The sequence below is a fragment of the Podarcis muralis genome, chromosome 14 (assembly GCF_964188315.1).
Source record: "Podarcis muralis chromosome 14, rPodMur119.hap1.1, whole genome shotgun sequence".
NCBI lineage: Eukaryota > Metazoa > Chordata > Lepidosauria > Squamata > Lacertidae > Podarcis > Podarcis muralis.
In genome coordinates this window covers 24,887,799-24,906,846 of record NC_135668.1, presented here as the reverse complement: position 1 = coordinate 24,906,846, position 19,048 = coordinate 24,887,799, and the positions used below count along the sequence as shown (strand labels likewise).

General features: G+C 43.4%; 1 long non-coding RNA gene across 13 annotated transcripts in view; it reads right to left on the bottom strand.

Annotated features, from left to right (window-relative positions):
- LOC114584893 (uncharacterized) overlaps positions 1-19,048 on the bottom strand; it is a 63,202-nt gene that overhangs the window by 41,319 nt on the left and 2,835 nt on the right. For 10 of the 13 annotated variants that reach the window (XR_013390677.1, XR_013390673.1, XR_013390675.1 and 7 more), the window contains exon 2: positions 1,616-3,461. This is a non-coding gene — a long non-coding RNA (uncharacterized LOC114584893). Of the gene's footprint in view, positions 1-555; positions 699-1,615; positions 3,462-19,048 lie in introns of all 13 variants that reach the window. The other 3 variants (XR_013390672.1, XR_013390681.1, XR_013390679.1) reach the window with 2 other exon arrangements.

Sequence of the window (19,048 nt, the reverse complement as noted above, 5' to 3'; positions counted from 1 at the left end):
TGTTAAGGATGCTGAGTACTGTGTCTCTGTGAGGGGAATCCTGGGAATGGTAGTTGACCCCTCACAGAGATACAGTACCCAGCATCCTTAACAAACTACAGTTCCCAGGCATCTTTAAGGGAAAGTTATGTGCTTTAAAGGTATGCTGCAGATGTGACCAGTTACACAATGCAGAATGCATCTGAAAACACACACACATACATTTCAGTAGAGAGTGGGGGCCTCTCTCTCTCTCTCTCTCTCTCTCTCTCTCTCTCTCTCTCTCCCCTTTCCTGGGGTATCCATCTTTGAAAGGACCCCTTCTGTATTTTAAAAAAGCTCCCCTTTACTTCACGCATGAGGCAGAGAAAGAATTGTTCTGCCCCATGTGTTTCTATATTTAAAGGGCTTAAGTCGAAAGGTGTGTGTGTGTGTGTGTGTGTGTGTGTGTGTGGAGAGAGAGGGGGGAATTCTGATTGCAGATAACCGCTCAATTTGATTTAGTGTCGAATGATAGTGATGGGGTTGATAACTCGGCATTCATCGGTAATTCATCTTCTCCTGGTAGAAATTTACCGCAAAGCAGCGCTTTTCCCAACACTGACAAGTCCTATTAATCTTCTTCAGACACATTTCAATAGGTGTCTCCATCTAGACCCTCCATCTAAACACTCTTGGGCATCACCGGAGACTTGGAGACGCCTTCATTGAAGGTTCCACTAGAAGTGAAAATGGGAGACTAGATTGTACTCTTTAAAAAAAAAAAAAAGAAATAATTAATTCTCTCTGTCCATTTAATTAGCAACTCCTGCCAGCCTTTTCCCCACTCAAGTGTGACGACGCTTTTCCTTAACTTGAACAAGACTTGGGAAACATTAAGTTTCTAAAACTGAAACAATGTGGCCTAATGGGCAGAGGGTTAGACATAGAGTGAAGTGGCCAGGGTTCAAATGAGAGCTGTAAGTCAAGAAGTCCTTATTATTGAGTGTCACACAGGCATTATCTAATTTGCCAGGCCTTAAGTAGCAAACCGTTCTGTCTCATTCTCAACTTCTCCTCTGTAATATGGGGGTAGTAGTATGAAGCCATCAGATACTGGGTTGCTGCAAAAGGGTGAATTTACCGCTGAACGCATCACTTCCAGTTTTCAACTGCAGTTTTGAAACAACTGCAGTGTTTTAAATTGCCATCACCCTGCAATTTGCAACACTAGTCTTAGGGTTACCTGCACACCTTTCTGGGAGTAAGCCCAACTGGACACAATGAGACTTGCATGTAAGTAAAAAATGCACAAGATTCTGCTCTACATGATTATTCTTGTTTTTGTTTATGAACAGCAACACTGTAAGGTAGGCCAGCACTTCAGGTAAGGAACTGCAACCAAGAAGGAGTGAATGCCTATGATGAAATATGAAGCAGGGGAATTAAAATATACTGCTTTCAGGGCATTTAATTTTGACTACATCCAAAGCACCTTTTAAATTTGATAAGAACTCCTAAAATGTGAAATTGCACCCTTCATACACTGTGCTGGGAGGAAAATGCTGGTTTTGTGGGGGTGGCTTTTCTTTCTGGTTTCAAACAGGACTAAAATGGAAACATGGGAGAAATTAAATTGTGGAATTCAGCCACTAACCTGTACAGTTGCGATCACTGAGACAGCGCACCAAACCCTGCTGTGTCCATTCATCATGACGCTCCATTTTAGTGGGTGGAGGGCGGGAGGAGAAAGATGCAAAATATATTGTAAGGCGATATCTGAAACGAGGCCTCTGGAACACTGTGATTTACTAGTAGCGTAAGGTTAAGATGAGTGTCGAGAATTCAAAACCTTCCCTTCCTAGTTTATCCATTTTTAACACACATCTGTCAAGCGCCACTTGAGTCCTAAGCTCCGACTCCACTACAGGAAGCGACTCGAGGTTAATGCGGCCACGCAGATCCCAACTGTACAACTCCCGGGATTCCCCCTTTTTTGTTTTCCTTACATTAGCTGCCAACGCGCGAACAAATATTGCTCAGTCAAATTAGACCCATAATATTTAAAGATGGATTATGCTCTGGGATCCTCGTGGTGGGCAAACAAGATGGGCGCAAAATGGCTGTGTGTGCTTTGCCAAAGACCCCTCAGAATTTAAATGGGGTCATTTGGAGTTTGTTAGTTTGTTAGCAGAGGAAACTAGACATGGAAAATTGTCTGGGTGGGTCAAGTACTTTGGAAGAAGACACCCCCCACGTACACCACGACTTCCTTTTTCTTTTCTTCTCTTCTTTCCTTTTCTTCCTCATCCAGATCCAAGGTCCTTCCCTTGATCTGTCTTTTGATATCCTCTCCCACTCAAGCTATCAATAGTTACTAGCCTCCAGGCTAAGTTCTACCTACTGTGTTGGAGGCAGTATGCCTCTGAAAACCAGTTGTTGGGAACCATGGGAGGGCTGCCCTCAGTCCTGCTTGTGGACTTTCCCATTGTGGCTTCTGACTGGCTGCTTTGAGAGTAGGGTGTTGGACTAAATGGGCTTTGGCCTGATCCAGCAGAACTCTTCTTCTGTTCTTAGGTAGCCTGATGCACTGCATGTTTACGTTGAAATAAATCCCTCTGTGCTCAATGGGGATTTTACTTAAGAAACTAGGGACACTTGCATAAACACCCATCACACCAATGAGCAATGTGTGGTCTCATTGCTGAAGGCTCTTTTCCTTTTATTTGTGAATCACAGCTACATGCCACATTTCCTTTAATGAGCTCAAAGCAGTGTACATGGTTCTTCCCTCCCATTTATTTTTCACCTGTACAACAACCCTGTGAGGTAGGTTAAGCAGAGAGGTAGTGACCAGCCCAAGGTCACCTAGTCAGGTCCTGCTTGCTGATTTCCCACAGGCCACTGTGAGAACAGGATGCTGGACTAGACTAGTCATTGGCTGGACTAGACTAGTCATTGGCTGAACTAGATTAGTCCAGCAGACTCTTCTTAGGTTCTTATGCATGTGAGGTGAATGGGGTGACACACCCTGCATCCACATAATGTCTTACTATATGTGCAACTGAGGGCACTGCCTTCTGCAAGGTCTTGGTTGCTCAGAGAGAGCTTGTGTGCATTTAGTGCAGCAGTCAGGCTTTCGGACAAATACGTGCTCACCAGGAACTTGCGCAAAAGGCACAATCCCTTCTCCCCATGCCTTCATTACCATGGATTCTGAACATCTGCATGGGCCTCATGTGTTCTTTGCATATGCCTTTATGGTCCACAATTTTGATTCATGCAGTCTTTCTCCTCTACATGCACACATACACAAAGATGTGTAACCTATGCAAACGTTACCTTCTGCACATGAAGGCGGGGCAGATTTCTATATCATGTGGAGAAAATGCTCCCCTGGGCAAGTCTGTCAACAGTTCTTTGTGCTTGCTTTCTTCCTTTTTTCTAGAAAACACGTGGCACTGTCACGTGGCACTTTCCATTAGAACCATCCTCAGGAATTCCTAGCATAAATGGAAAAAGTAACTTTAACTGGCATCCTTATTTGTTTTATATAAGTAGATTATCTTCATCAACAAGAAGACTTCACATCATGAAGTAGCCAAGACCACAGTCCTGAACACACTTACTCAGAAGTAAACCCCCCAGGAAACTGTTAGATCTATTTCCAAAAGTAATTATGCATGAGATTGTACTGCATGGTGATGAGAGGTGAACCAGAAAGTTCCTCCTCCATTTGTTGTCTGTGACATCAACTTACTAGGATATCACAAGCAGATTTTATGATAAATCCCAGAAATAATGGTACGTCCCAGAGTATGGTCTGGAGGCACAGGAGGTTGTCACCTTACTGGAGGCCTGGATCTGGTCAGAACCTGGATGGGTGACCTTCTGGGAACTAGATGTACACTGTGTAGAAGGTCATGTTCAGTCCCCAGCATCTCCAGAAAGGGCTTGGAAATATTCCTGTCTGGAACCCTGGAGAGCTGCTGCAACCCAGTGTGGGCAATACCAAGCTAGATGGACCAATGATCCAATATGGTATATTGCTTCATATGTTTTTTTGTTAGCATACAATGGCCTCAGCAACTTGGGACCATGACTTCTTGCATGAAACCAGCCTGCCCTCCAGTCATCTTCTCAATCTACAGAGAAGATAGTAGATGGCTCAGTGGTAGAGCATCTGCTTTGCAGGCAGAAGGTCGCAGGTTGAATTCCCTGCATCTCCAGATAGGTCTGGGAGAGAACCTTGCCTGAAACCCTGAAGACCCTTTACCAGTCAATGTTGACAACACTGAGCTAGTTTAACCTATTGTCTGATTTGGCATAAAGCCGTTTCCCGTGATCCTGTGTTCCTATCCCACCTTTCTTCAACAGAACCCAAGGTGCCACACAAGAGAGTCCCTAGGTAATCGCTTATCTAAGTACTGATATGACCCAGGCAAACCTTAGCTTCAGCAAGGTAGAATGATCATAATACAAAGCTGACCATTTGCCTTCTGTAAGGGCAAACTGTACTTTGATGCTTGTTTTAAATGCGTTTTAGTGTACTGTATTTTAACTATTGCTTTTAACTAGTTTGTTTTTCTAACTTTGTATTTTATAATGGGTTCTTTTTTAAAAAAATTGTAAGCTGCCTTAAAGACCAACTTGGGAGAAAGGGGGATATAAATACACTTAATTAAATAATTAATAAAGGTGGCTACATCATACGATGTGAGACGTTGTTAATTGATCAAATAAATAAGAAGAATGGGCTTTAGTTCAGCCACTCTTCCCCAACCTGGTGCCTTCCAGATGTTTTAGAATACCGCTTTCCTCTGCCCCAACAAACACAGCTCTGGGGCTGGTCGGAGTTGTAGTCCAAACATCTGAGGGCCACCGGGTTGGGGGAAGTTGACTGTCACCCTTCCAAATGATATGCTTCTCTCCTCCAATGCGTGTCTAAGATCACTTAAGCTAGCTTTCCTGCTTCTGATCTTTTAACCACCTCATCACGCCTATGGAGGTGCCTGAAAATTTTTATACATAAATGCATTGTTACACAAAAGTGTAAAAGCCCACGTTGCACCTATTGAGTTGATTTTGAAGCAGCTTGTCTGGTTGCCATAAGAACCTTCTGGTACATACAATATATGTCTTGGCAGGCTGGAAGATTCGCCCACTACATTTTATACAGATCAGGCATTTATACAGAGTAGGGTGGAAACAACATTCAGCAAAGGCCTGTGGCTCAGTGACAGAACAGGAGCTTTGCATCCAAAAGGTCCCAGGTCTGATGTCTAAAATCTCCAGGTAGGACTGGAAAAGATTCATTTTGAGATTCAAGGAGAGCTGGTTCTGGTGTGTGGGAAGATTAGCCTGCCAAGATGTAGCTGAACTACAACTCCCATCAACCCTGGCCGTTGCCCATGTTGATGGGAATTGTAGTTCAGAAACATCTGGAGGATCAGAGGTTCCTCACACCTGGAGCATACAATACCAAGCTAGTTGGACAAACTGTTTGACCAGCAAATAATACAGCCTCCTCACTTCCTGAGGAAGGGCTATAGCTCAGTGGTAGAGCATGTGCTTTACTTGCATAAGGCCCCAGATAGAACCCCAAGGATCTCCAGGAAGACCAGGCAATGTTCCCTGCCTGAAACCCTGGAGAGATGCTGGCAGTCAGTGTGGACAGAACTGAACTAGGTGGGCCAATGATCTGACTGGGTGTAAGGCAGCCTCCTTATGTTCCTATCATTCCTGCTTTGCAGATGGAAAAGTCAGGTTCAAAAGCAATGAACTCTCCAACGAACTCAGGCTGAGCAGAAATGATGGTCAGTGTTTCCCACTATAGGACCTTATTTCCCTGGCACTAACTATTGCGTTTCCCTCCCACTGCTGACACACAGAATGCCATCTCAAACTTGGTCCCCTTCTTCCCCTCAAACCCGTTTTTCTGAATCACATTAAAGATCTGAATGACCTTACTGTAGGTGGCAAGTTTAAATGTACCATATTAATAACTTCTTATCTGAGATAAATTAAGTCCTTGTGTGTCAAAAGCACTCTGCTCTGGATTACCTACAAGAGAAGTATTTATTGAATAAATGTTAGATCCAATTTCATTTTAATGTGACTGACAGGAGGCTTCAGCCTTTGCAAATGAGATAAAAACACACACTCAAACCTGCGACTGTATTGCAACTTTACACCTAACTTGTCCATTTCTATTATTGTCCTTTTTTTAGAAGGGGGGGCATTGAAAGGGATTTGGTGGTGGACAGCATTTTTTTTTTCTTATTCTTATTCTGAAGAGCAAAGGGAGAGATAGAAAGCAACAACAAGAAGGGAAACAAGGCTGGCATTCAGCCTAAAGAGAAATCATTGAAACAAATTAATCCTATGCTGTTTAAATTGACATGGTAATCCATCATCAGCAAAGCAAACTCTGAAAGCAATCTAGAATCGGCAGTCTTCTTTCACTGCCCCTGAAGGCACAAAGGCAGATAGTAGAAAGGAGAGAGAGAGAGAGAGAGAGAGAGAGAGAGAGAGAGAGAGAGCGCAGGGAGAAATATCATAAAAGTTAGCAAAGCCTTGAGAGGGGGGGGGGGACAGCCGGTGTTTCTCCTGCCCTCCAGTCACAGCTTTGCCTCCCTCCCACCCCAAAAAATTAATCCCACAATAATACGCCACTCAATAAATTCTCTATAATCGCCCATCCCTGCTTCTGAAATTTTTATTTTTCTCTCTTGTGTTGCCTTCAATTGCAGATCACAGAAATCTGTGTGCTTTTTCTAATTTGATGTGTAGGGGCATAACAAACAAACACTACATCTTCAACAAAATATGAGTAGGGGGAGGGAATGTGATCCTCTTTCTGAAAATGGCTGGGAGAGACCTAGATGTTCTCAAAGTGGTCACCTGGCTTAGCCAGAAGTTTTCAGACAGCCATTTGGGTAATCCAGAGGTTGCTCTGAATCTTATTAAGGGACCCTACAGTAAGCAGCTCAGGGAGCAAAGATTAACAAAGACAAAGCTTATTTGCTCCTACTAAAGATGCAGGAGGAGACCGTTCTGTTTGCATCACCACTCTGGTCACTTGGGTTGATAAGGAGGTCCCAAACTCCTGGGCTGCACCCTAGAACAGGAAGGGCCTCCTATATTCTCTGGAGACACTCCGTTCTAGTCTATAGGTTATTTTCTATATGCATGGACCCCCCACAGACTCTGGTAGCAAGGGACTTCCCAATGTGTTTTTAAAAATGTATTTTTATTAAAGATTTCTTGGTTCACAAAAGTATGTGCAATGTCTCTTTTTGCAAGTTACATTTTCTACAGATCAGTTTCATTTGTTGAGACATTAGTGTTACATTAGGAAGAAAAGGGGGAAAGAGGTGGAGGGGGCGATGTTTCTATTTTACTTAATGTGTGAGGTTTTGTGTCAGTGTCGCTTGTGCGGGTTCTCTTTACTATTCGCTTGTGTTCCTTTGATAGTGAGAGATGTTGGGGTTGGCCTAGGGTGTGGTTGTTTGTTTGTGATTGGCTGTGGTGAACTTTGTTTTCATGTGTGAGTGGGGTGGGTGTTTTTGAATCAGGTTAGCCATATTGATCTGTATGCTGTTGGTGGATTCTTGTCGTTGTCTTGTTGGGCTGTGTATGTGATAAGGGGGGGGGGGCATACCAGGGTGAAGGCATCTTCTTCCATTTGAGGGACTCTTCCAGTTAAGAAGTCCATGAACTTGGGTGAAATATCAGGTACATAGAATCATAGGCTTGCAGAGTTGTAAGATATCCCAAGGTTCATCTAGCTAGTACAACCCTCTGAAAAAACACTACAAACACTTACTAACACATCACCCGCATATGCACAAGTCCTAATAGGCTTAGAATGAAGGTACCCAGAGAGTCGTGTACACATGTGAGTTTTCCAGATTAAGAGGTTATTCAGAAAGAATGGAGTGAGATGGACATCAGTGAAGAGAATGGAGTTTTTGGTTGTGGTGCCTAAGCTCTGGAACACCCTTCCCTTGACTTGCCATCAGGGTAAGAGCCATAGTTCAGTGATAAAGCATTGTCCTTGCCCCCAGAATGTCCCAATTTCCAAGCCCAGCATTGTCAGGTAGGGCTGTGAATACTCTCTGTTTGAAACCGTGGAGAACCACTGCCAGTCAGTGTTGACACTACTAAGCTAGATGGACCAATAGGATGACTCCGAATAAAGCAGTTCCCTATGGCACCATCACTTTTACAAAGAATCTGAAAACAGCGCTCCTTCTTCTCTGCTGCTTTTAGCATGCTTTGATGCTTCTTTTAGTTTTGGGTGTGTTTAGGTTCCGTTGAGATATATATGCTTGTTTGCTGGCTCATGAAGCCCTGTGGTTTACCAATGGGATGATACCGGTTTAAAATAAATTAATAGGATCTGAAAACACGACGCAAGGACCATAGCATTAAAATTGAAAGATCTCTCCTTTCTTGCAACTTACAAACCATCGTTGTTGGCATCATAGAATTTTCCTTATGAATGAAATTATAAGAAGACAAATTTTGCTGATTCAGATTTGGTAGACCCATCAGAGAATGGATGAAGACTTACTAGACCAGGTAGACATGAAATGCCATAGACATGAAGTAGTGTTTCAGCTTATGAGGGAAAAGTTCTCTCCCATATGGCTTAGGAAACCTCAGTTAACCAGTCAGTAAAATGTACCGTATGTTGCTGAATACATCAGGTGATAGCCAATACATGTTCTGCTTGGAGTAGACCACTGAAATTGATGGACAAATCTAACTTAGGTTCATTAACTTCAATGGGTCTACTCTGATTAGAACTTAAATGGTCTCCATTTTAAGTATTGCAAAGGGTGCTTGTCAACAACTTTGAAAACAAAACCCTCTATTTTGAGGCTGTATACAGAGTTCAGGAAATGTTTGAGACTTTCTCTGCAATGCTGAAGAATTTTGAAGTCCATAATATGAACCATACTTAACATATGCCCTGTTTTTTAATTTAGCAGGGGTATAGTTTCTTCTTTTTGTTATTTAGAGGGGGGGTTTATGTGTCACAGAAACACATGAGCTCCCTTATCAAAATGACTGCATTGTTGCCCTGAAACTTAAAACTATTAAAAGTATTATAATAATAAAAGTAAAACTCCCTGCCCTTTGACCCCTAGCCTCTATTTCAAAAACAGACGTGCTCTATGATTCTGTGGCTGTGAGCTTGTCAATTTCCTCTCCTATATGAAAACCCAAAAAGATGAAAATACAGATGCTTGAAGTGGGCCAAAATTAGAATGATTTTTAAAAAGTGATAAATTACAGGAGCTTGGGGGGGGGGTGTAAACACTACATTATGGCAAAACCATACCCTGATCATCTACAATGTACACCATGACAGAAGCATGTGGCTTTCAAGTAGTGTAAAAAAAATCCCTCCCCCTGCCCAAAAAATTATGATGTCCTTTAAAATTGGACAAGCTTCATAAGAGAGAGAGAGAGAGAGAGAGAGAGAGAGAGAGAGAGAGAGAGAGAGAGAGAGAGACTGAGACTTTAAAATCATAGAACTGTACCAAACACAAACATGGTTGTAAAATAGCTTGAAATGTGGTTGCCAGAACAAGGTGGATATATTTAAATGTAACCTTTAAACAAAAATAGTTACAGTGAATGAAAAATGGCAAACTTTGCAAGATCAACTTTCAGAATGTAAGATGCAGGTGTTTAATTACCAAACGTACAAATGTTATTGTGAGTTCTCCTTCTTAAGTCTCAGTGCTGGGAGACTCAGTGCTGGGCATCCTGCACCCGCACAAGTGCAGTAGAGGCTCAAAAGAATGTTGTGTTCTGCTGAAGAAATAGATCTCTGGAAATACACCTTAGAATACAGAATCTAAAGCAATGAGTGAAAGAGTGGGATAGAGAGGTGTTATCGATGAGAATTATTTTAACCAAGTGTGTATGTGCTTTAACTGGAATATTGGTTTAATTGGTAGATTAATTAACTAAAGTAGAGGCCAGTTTTGATCATTAAGGACACAGGTTAAAGTTAAGTATTTATTTTAGCCTATTTTGATTCTATTCTGTCTCCATAACAGGGAAGGGTGGTGGTGGAAGGAAATGATTATAACACTGAAAATTTCCACACACTTCTTTCAGTAAGTCAAAATGGGACCCCTTGACTTTTTTTGGTAACACGCCAATGTACTTCATTGATCAATCAATTAACTGGTGAAAAGGCAACTTATTAATTGACTCGATTTTTTAATTGATTGACAGCCTGTATATAACACAGTACATGCATACAGCTACATTGATCCTATGGCATAGAGGAAGTTGATTGTGGTAGTATTATTAGATGGGGGGGTGATCATAAGGAAAGATGCCTATGAGAGGTGTTTAAAACTTCATTTTTCACAAAAATGTATTTTGCAACTTTCACAACAAGCTTATCCAACAACCACAGATACCATTTTAATGGTTTCTGGTACTTCACAACTGCTTTTTCCAGTTGTGATTTAACTCTTCAATGTGATGTGATCTTCATTCCATTTACCCCACTTAAACAGGCAAGATTATGAAAATAAATGTTTGCTTATTTTATTTTTAGAACAGCAACACAGAAAATAAAATTTGATACCAAACTTAGTGTCATCATTGGGAAGAGGAATGAGACAAGGAAAAGTCAATTTGAGGGCGGGGGGCAGCTGGGCAAACAAGTAGAGTTTAAACATCCCCATTTAGACAAGTATTCAACTGTTGTTTGAGAGCAGTTTGTCTTAACTCATTTTAGGAGACACCATCTTAAAGAGGCACTTAAAATCTTTGCAAGGAAATCCTAGGCTCTTGCAGGCAAGAGGATCAAGGGTGCGCTAATAATTACAAGGCTCGTTAATATGTGGTGGGTTTTGTGGGTTGCTGTTTTTTCTATCTGCTAAAGTCATATGGGTTCTCGACTGAGAGCTTCTCCTTTATGCTTCAGCCCATAGATCAGTTCAGGTTTATAGTGTGATCCAAATGCCAGTTCTTTGTTTAGATAAACCTTAACATAGGGCCTGGAAACTAATAAAATGTCACATTGAATTAATTTGAGCTCCCATTTGTTTAACATTGGCTTGCAATATAGATACATGCAGAGAAGTCTAAAGTGATTCTGTTTTGTTGTTTTTTAAGGGATGTGATTTTTTTAAAGCCCTTGTTTTCCATGTTTAGGGGCAATTTTGTTCCTTAGTTTAGGAATATGCTTTAAAAAAAAACCCCACCAGAAATGACTCCACAAGATTTCCTTGTTGTCAGGTTATTGAAAATATTTGTTATGGAAAAGGAAAGGAAAGGAAAGGAGAGGAGAGGTTTCTGTAATCTGGGTTATTTTAATTTTTCTCCTCAAACTGGCATTTTCAGCTGAATAAAAACACTTGGAAACTGTTTCATTGTTACCAGTCTTTGGAATGCCTGTTTCAAAAATAACAGGAAGCTATCAAAATAATTTGACTATGCCTTTAGTATATATGGATCTCACTTTTCAACATATTTATTTATTTGAACATGCATTCATTTCTTTATAGTTGGTCTCTTTTTCAGATGGGAGAGAAAACCATTAAAATAGGAATATGATGGCTCCTGTACAATGATTTTTGTGTGTGTGCATTATAGAACCTGCTGGCTTGAAACATGCAACTTGTTTTTTTAATGAAATGGCAATCAAGGAATCAATTCAGAATATAAGAACAGTTAAAATATTCTAAAATTATGGCTCAGAACAGATAGATGTTTACAGTTTCTTTCTCTCTCTCTCTCTCTCTCTCTCTCTCTCTCTCTCTCTCTCTCACACACACACACACACACACACACACACCTTCAATGTAGAGGAGGCAGTGATGCTTAAAAGGTTCAAACCAAAAAAATATTCCAGCAGTTACATAAAGATACATTTTCCCTTCCTCCTAAGGCTAAATCATTTTTTGAACCAGGGCTTCCTGGGGGGGGGTGCATCCATTGCTGCAGCTATGTTAACTGTAGAGGTCAACTTTCCTGCTTCCTTTAAAATTCACATTTTTGCCTGATAAAGAGGCTCAGCGTGCAAAATAAGCAATTTTACAAACAGGATTGTGAGATGTGTATTTTGTAGTGTGTTCTTATGAACATCTTGTAGTGGAAGTGTCTATCTGCACATTTAGATATTATATGAGTGCACAGTGTACCTGCAAACACATACATGTATATTTATACATATTTCATACATATGCATGTTTACCATGCATGCATGCACACATACATTTCTACTGCATGCTAGTTATATCCGTGCAGACTTCCTGTGTGTGAAAGGCCGCTTGTGACTGTCCTCTTGTAAAAGCACTTGCCATCTTTGGCTACCAACTCATTAAAGAGTTGCTTCTGATTTTACATGATTCGTCAACAAATTAACTGATTGCAATACATACCAATGTGCTGCAATAAATGTGAATCACTCCAGAGGGGTAACATGAAGCTGGCCTGTGAATTAAGATGTATTTTGTCCTTTCTTTCTCAGCTATAGGATGCAGAGAGTTCATATTGTGGGGCCCAATTCCACCATCACCACCCCTAACCTCTTAGAAGGAATTTCAGGAAACAAGAGATGTGCTTAGATCGCTTCACAGAACATCTCTCTCTCTCTTCTTTTTACAGCTCCAATTAAAATCCACATTTTGAAATTTGTGATTAGGGAATGCATCTATAACTGGCAGCAGTTAATTGATGGGGAAGCTACGACCCTGTGCACATTCTGGGGGTGAGGGGAGTCCTTTGGAGCCTAGTGGGACTTTCTTTCCAGGAAACGTCCATAGGATTCAGCTGCCCTGTTGGTTTGTTTTAAATTCTGCTTTAACTTAATAATAAAGGTGCTTGTTTTCTCTTTCCAGACATTTAAACTAGACTCCAAGAATCAGGTGGTGAACACACACACACACCCCAAATAAAACCCTGCAGATATTAGACCCACCACCTGCCATAGCTTTCCCCCTTTTAATATTTTATTTCAAACATTACGCCTACCTCGTAGTCACACCTCCGTCCTCCACCCCGCTTTAAATTTGGGTCTTCAACCTAGGTTCTGTGCTGGGGCCGCAAGAGTTAATGATACCCAGCTGCACCCGACCTTTGAGGTCAAACTTTTCCTATCTCTAATCTAACTAATTAGTCAAAGAGGGGAATGGACGGTGCGCACCCCCTTTTTTCTTTTTTTTCTTGTGGGTTTTTTAACACACACAAAAATTTAATGTTCGACTGTTAAGAACTGTAACTTTAATCTGGGGTTACCCCGGGGTTTGGTAGAATTTAAACCAACCAGCATTGTAGACTCTGAAAAAGTAGCCATTAAAAAATATCGAGGTAAATTTGACTCCCCACCCCACCCCCTGACGTGGTGATGGAGATCATTTGTATGGGGGGGGGCGAGTTTAGCTCAAGGTCGTGCAGTTCTACGGAAAGGCTTCTCCCCCCCCCCTTCGATTTATGTAGCCAGTTAGTTGACCCGCCCCCCTCCAGCTTCTTAATTCTAATGTCTACCCGAAGGGAAGTGAGGCGGGGGGGTCTCTCTCTTACAAACGCCTCCTCAGCCAAACTGCCCCACTTTGAGAGAACTTTCCTTGGAAATAAGTTGACTTTCTGGAAGAACTGCCGTGTGAAGACTCGGTTCAACATTTCTATCCCTTCGGAAAACGTGTGTTTGTGCTTGGGGGTTGAGGTTTGTTTGTTGTTGTTTTTACAAGATCTCCGCCTGTTCTCCCACTGTACGTTTCAGCTCCTGCTACCTTTCCGTGATCTGAAATGAAGACACCCCAGGAGAGGAAAGAGAAGCAAACATCTCTCTCTTCAAGTTGTCGAGGTGTGCGTTTATTAAGATCCTTCTTTTGAAAGGAGCACAAACGCACCAACTCCCATCCCACAGCCCAGCCATCTTATCAGTTCCACAACCTTCTGTCTGAAGACAAGAGTCTCCCGGACACAGCCCTTCTCGTGGAAGGGGGAGTGCAAATGTGCTGGGGCAAAATGAGAAAAGTTCAACCAAGGAGCAAGCTTTAAACGCCCCTCTTCTCCAAATCGATCTGAATCGCTCCATTTACTGCGCCCGCCTCCCCACCCTCACCAGCGGAACAGTCGGACATCAAATGGACCCCTAGGAGTTGACAATCCCAGCCCCTGGGCTTCTCTAACATGTTTCGGTGACGGTCTCTCTCACAACCGCAAACCCCTTATATTTTATCCACACGTAGATACCCTCCAAGTACCATCGTAACGTGCCATAAACACGGTTAATAACTGGGGAGAGGGGGGAATTAAACACATGCAATTGCTTGCTTCGTAGAGGGTTAATTGAGAAATCCTTCAGGTTTTCTTTCGCCTTCCTCGAGCTAAGAGGGACTCTTTCGCGGGTGGAGATGGGGGAGGCGTTGGGGGAATCCGGGTAAGGAAATGTGTGCCAGCATTTTACAGTCCTGGTTCGATTTGATTCTTCTATCCATCCCACCCCGCCCCACCGTGCCTGAAAATCTCCGGCCGTCGCGTCCAGACTCGTCTTTCTTTGAGTTGCGCTCTCCTTCTTTCCCCTTAACCTGGGATTAGCAAATATAAGAAATTCACAGCTCGCTTGCGCTCTCTCGCTCCCCCCACACCCGCGACACTCCGGGAGCTCCTAATCACTCCGTATCGATTTCGCTAACTCTTTTCATCCCGCTGAAGACACATCTTAAAACACTCCTGCTTAGAATGTGTTCTTTGCTTTATACACACTAATAAAATGATTTGCCCCCCTCTCTCCCTTTCCACTCCGCTCTCCGCGCAGTAAAAAAAAAAGGGGGGGGGAGAAAGAGAGGGAGGGGAGGGAGGGAAAAATCGTTCGGGTAACCTGACTGTTTGTGTGTGATCGGTAAATATTTAGCCTGGTGATACCTCTAGCGTCTCCTCTGGATCAATAGAGCTAGCCCAGTCGCAAAGGGAGGGGGCTGTCCAAGAGGTGAGGTCTGCCTCAGACAGACGTCTCCTTCTCTTATAGCGCAGGGACAGCAGGGAGGGAGGGAGGGAGAGATTGCCCCCCACCGATCCTACGTGCGGCTTCTTGGAAATAAGTCTGCTAGCTTTATTGCGCCTTAAATGCGCACGGCGCAGAAGCGCAATCGGGAAAAGAGCGCAGCGAGGGGCTCGGACCCTGATACTTTCCGCCTCTCTCTTTCTTCCACTCCATTTCCTGCTCTCGACACGAAAATTGTTCTGCTCTCCCTCCGTCGATTCTCCCCCTCCGGCCTCCTTTTTAAAAAAACAAACAAAACAAACCTAAACTTTCGGCAAAAGAGCGCGCAAGTTACGCTCCCGCAGTGGGAACAAAACTCTCTGAAATCGCCGCGCTTGCCAAATTGAAGGCGCAGCGGCCGAGAGGGGGGGGGGGGGGATTCTATCTGAACAATTTCTCTCTCATACAGAGAGAGGGATATTTTAGATACAATTCTGAGCACGCCAAGTTAAATTTATAGAAGGCGTTTTCGAAACTTCCATTTAAGTTCTGTGGTAGGAGTCCACCTACAATGGGCAAGAAATCGCGGGTATCAAAAATACCATTCATACTGGGATGGATGGATGGATGGATGGATAGATAGATAGATAGATAGATAGATAGAGGACTGCCTATTCCCCTTATAGGAGTCAGGAACCTGGGCGTGTTTCAATCGAAGTCACCCCCTCATTCCCGCTGGATTCCTTGGGAATAATCCCCCAGATCACCTTCCTGGATCTGCAGCCTCACAGTGACTTTCATGCCCAGTGAATTAAATAATGGACGGGATGGAGGGGGTGGGCTCAGCACTGGAGTGCGAGCGGGGTCCACACCGCGGTTTTTCCGCATAAATGGCTTCCCGTTGTGATCCAGGTGCGGGCGGAGGAAGCACTTCCTCGAGGTAAAATATGACCCCTGGCTCCACAGAGCTCTAAAGCGTTTACCCCTGAAATGCAGACGTGCAATAAATGTACACGTGTCCTTCAGATGCGTGCAGTATGGATCCGTGTCCATGCAGTATGTACACGTGTCCTTCAGATGCGTGCAGTATGGATCCATCTCTTTAGTCGCATCTGTCGCTCGTTCCCCACATCCGTCCATCAGTCATGCTCCCTCTCTCTTTCACGCACTGATAAATGTGCCCACCTTTTCTTTGACCTCATCTAGGGAGACCGATTCAACTATTGCCTTCCCAAGAAGGAAGAAGAAATCGCTTTAAAACGGTTGCCCCGCCGCCGCCTGTTTAGGATAAGAATGAATAAGATGCGCCAATAAAGCAGGGAAATTGTTAGGCCAGCTTGTTCACACGACAGGACAGGCACATGTTGTGGCCAGGGAGGATCTTAAGGTAAAAGGCTCGTTCTGTGTCTGAACAGGCCTTTCCCTGCCCTTCCAAGCATAGAGAAACACCTGGGAGACCCATAGCTTTGGTGTTGCTGGGCATGGGACCCAAAGGGTTCGTGTGAACGCGGCGAAATTAATCTAGAGTGTATCTCTAAAAACAGACAGGCGATCTAGTCAACGCTAAGACACTTTCGCGTCCTGTTAGAGAAAAGCACAATGAAAGAAAGGCATCTTGAAGCTGCAGTCCTTTACCCGCTTACCTGGGAGTAAATCCCATTTAATTCAGCGAGCTTGACTAGGCAAGTATAAGATTGCTCTCACGATTTCTATTAATGCGCCTGCAGCACATTCCCTTGAATGGGGTTCAGTCCCATATAAGAAGTGTGCATGGGACTGCAACATGAACATGCTGTTAAATTTGTTTGGATCATGCCCACTCGGTGTATCTTTCACTACGGGGGAGGGGGAGCGTAGTATTTCTGTGTTGTTGGGTTGATAATATATATCATAGTCATCTGTGTCTCTCTCCGGTAAGGATAGGCACGGAGTCTCCCAGCTGACAGATGTTTGTCTGGAATAACATAAGGACGTGAGCGTCTAAAACAAACATAAATAAACGTATAGGTGCCTGCAGTTCTTAGAGCCATCGTATAATTATAGAGACGATGCTTTCCACGGAGTTAGGTTTTCTTCCACCGCCACCCCAGAACATGGTCGTGAGAATGCGTAACTTTCAGTGCCTTTTGGGGTAGGAGGGGATAGGGAACCCAATTATTCTCCAAGAAAAAAAATGAACAAGCAAACACTCATCCTCAAATTTCTCCTTCGGAAGGCCTTTTTGGGCTGCGAAACCGACACCTTCCTTTCTCACCCAGAGACCTGCAGCCCGATCCTATGCGCGGTAACTCTGAAGTAAGCCCCCAAGGTGTTCAAATAGGCTAGAAATACAAAGGGCATGTTTCTTAAGCACTTGAGTACGTGCCGAGATTCTGCGGGTTCCCTCTTTAAAAATAAATGAATAAATATCCTGCTCCATCCAGGTAAAATAGAAATTGGGGGGGGGGGGAGTGAAGAGAACTAAGGCACCCTCTTCTGTCAATGTCTGGATGTTTAAAAGGAGCCCTTTCCTCCCTCCCTCCCCCCCCCCAAACCCCTTTTGCTAATAAGCAAAAGTAGAAAAAGGCTTCCTCGCAGAATATATCTTTATACTAACGCATATTAAATTGCCCTGTCTTGACTGGGCATATCAAACAATTTAATTAGAGGGCTTTCTACCCAAAGGAAGAAGAAAAGAGGGTGTGGAAGAGGTGTATGTGCGTGTGTTTGTGCATTTGTGTGAATGCGAGTGTGGAATCTGCCCAGCATTTTATTGTATTTAGCAGGAATACAGGCAGAAAATGTAGCACAAGTTTGTGTCTGAAAGAGCACCTCCATGCCCATTGAAAGGCACTGATCCGAAAAGACAGAGAGGACAAGAAAAATCGATTGCCCGGGACCTTCTTCGTCCCTTTCATACCATTCAAACACCCCCTCCCACTATTCCCCCTAAGACAAAAAAAAAAAAAACCTCGGCCTTGGAAAAACTGGAGTGTGGGGTGGGAGAGAGAGAGAGAGAGAGAGAGAGAGAGAGAGAGAGAGAGAGAGAGAGAGAGAGAAGGACAGAGGGGAAGGAAGGATCTTAAACGCAATACTTTGGTGGTTCCATCGTATTACTCTTATGTGACTGGGATTTTAAAGTGTGTGTGTGTGTGTGTGTGTGTGTGTGTGTGTGTGTGTGTGTGTGTGAAATCCGATTCATGCTTTGTTCTGCTTTTTGGGTAAGGGGGGGCAGGAGCATTCACTCTGGGTGTAGGGAGACCGGCATGCTTTTTTAGGGTTAAAATAGTCTTCACCTCTGACCTCTCCATTGCAAAAGCCTCAGATATCCTCATAACTTCAGTCAAACTTTGGAAAGGCTGATCTGCAAGGAGGCAGGAGGTGGGGGGGGGGGGTAATGCTGAGGCTGGAGACTGAATCCATTTGTAGCTGGTGGAATTCTCTTCTTTAAATGCCCCCCCTCCTGCCCCAAATCTTTCCTCTCCGCTTTCCCTTCTTCTCACAACACAGAAGGGGAGACGTGTGTCTGAAGGTTTTCTGAAAGGGACGTCCTTTGAAAGGTATTGATAATTATATCAGCAGCGAAAACAAGAGGAACTGTAATTCTATTACATACAAGCAAACCCTAAGAGACCCTAAGAAGAATTAAATATAGTTTTAGGGGGGTTCCTCTTTTGGGAAGATTGCCCTGGGTCGAAGGATTTAGGGGTGTGTTTTGATAGAAGGTGTCCCCACCAGAACCATCATCAAAATCCATCCGACTGGGATGAGTCTCAATCATTCGAAGGCATTCCCAGGAAAGGGTTTTTTGTTTTTTTACAGGCCTATAATCTAAGGTCATTAATGACCTGTAGAAAATGAGTCACCTTCCCCCCGTTCCCCCCCCCCTCTGATCAATACCCTGTCTTTCCTCTCCCCCCACCCTCGCCAAGCAAACCTCCTCGGTGGACGTAATTAAACTTGCTTCTCTAGTTTTTCATCATTGTTTGAGGTGGGCCAAACCCATTTGTAAATTTCATTAGCCCTGTAAACATGCAATTAACGCTGGAGGAGGTGGTGGAGTTAATTGCAGAAGCATCTTTTAAAGGCCGGGAGTGGGGAATCTAAGAAATTAGCAGAAGGAAAGGAAAGGTATGATCCTTT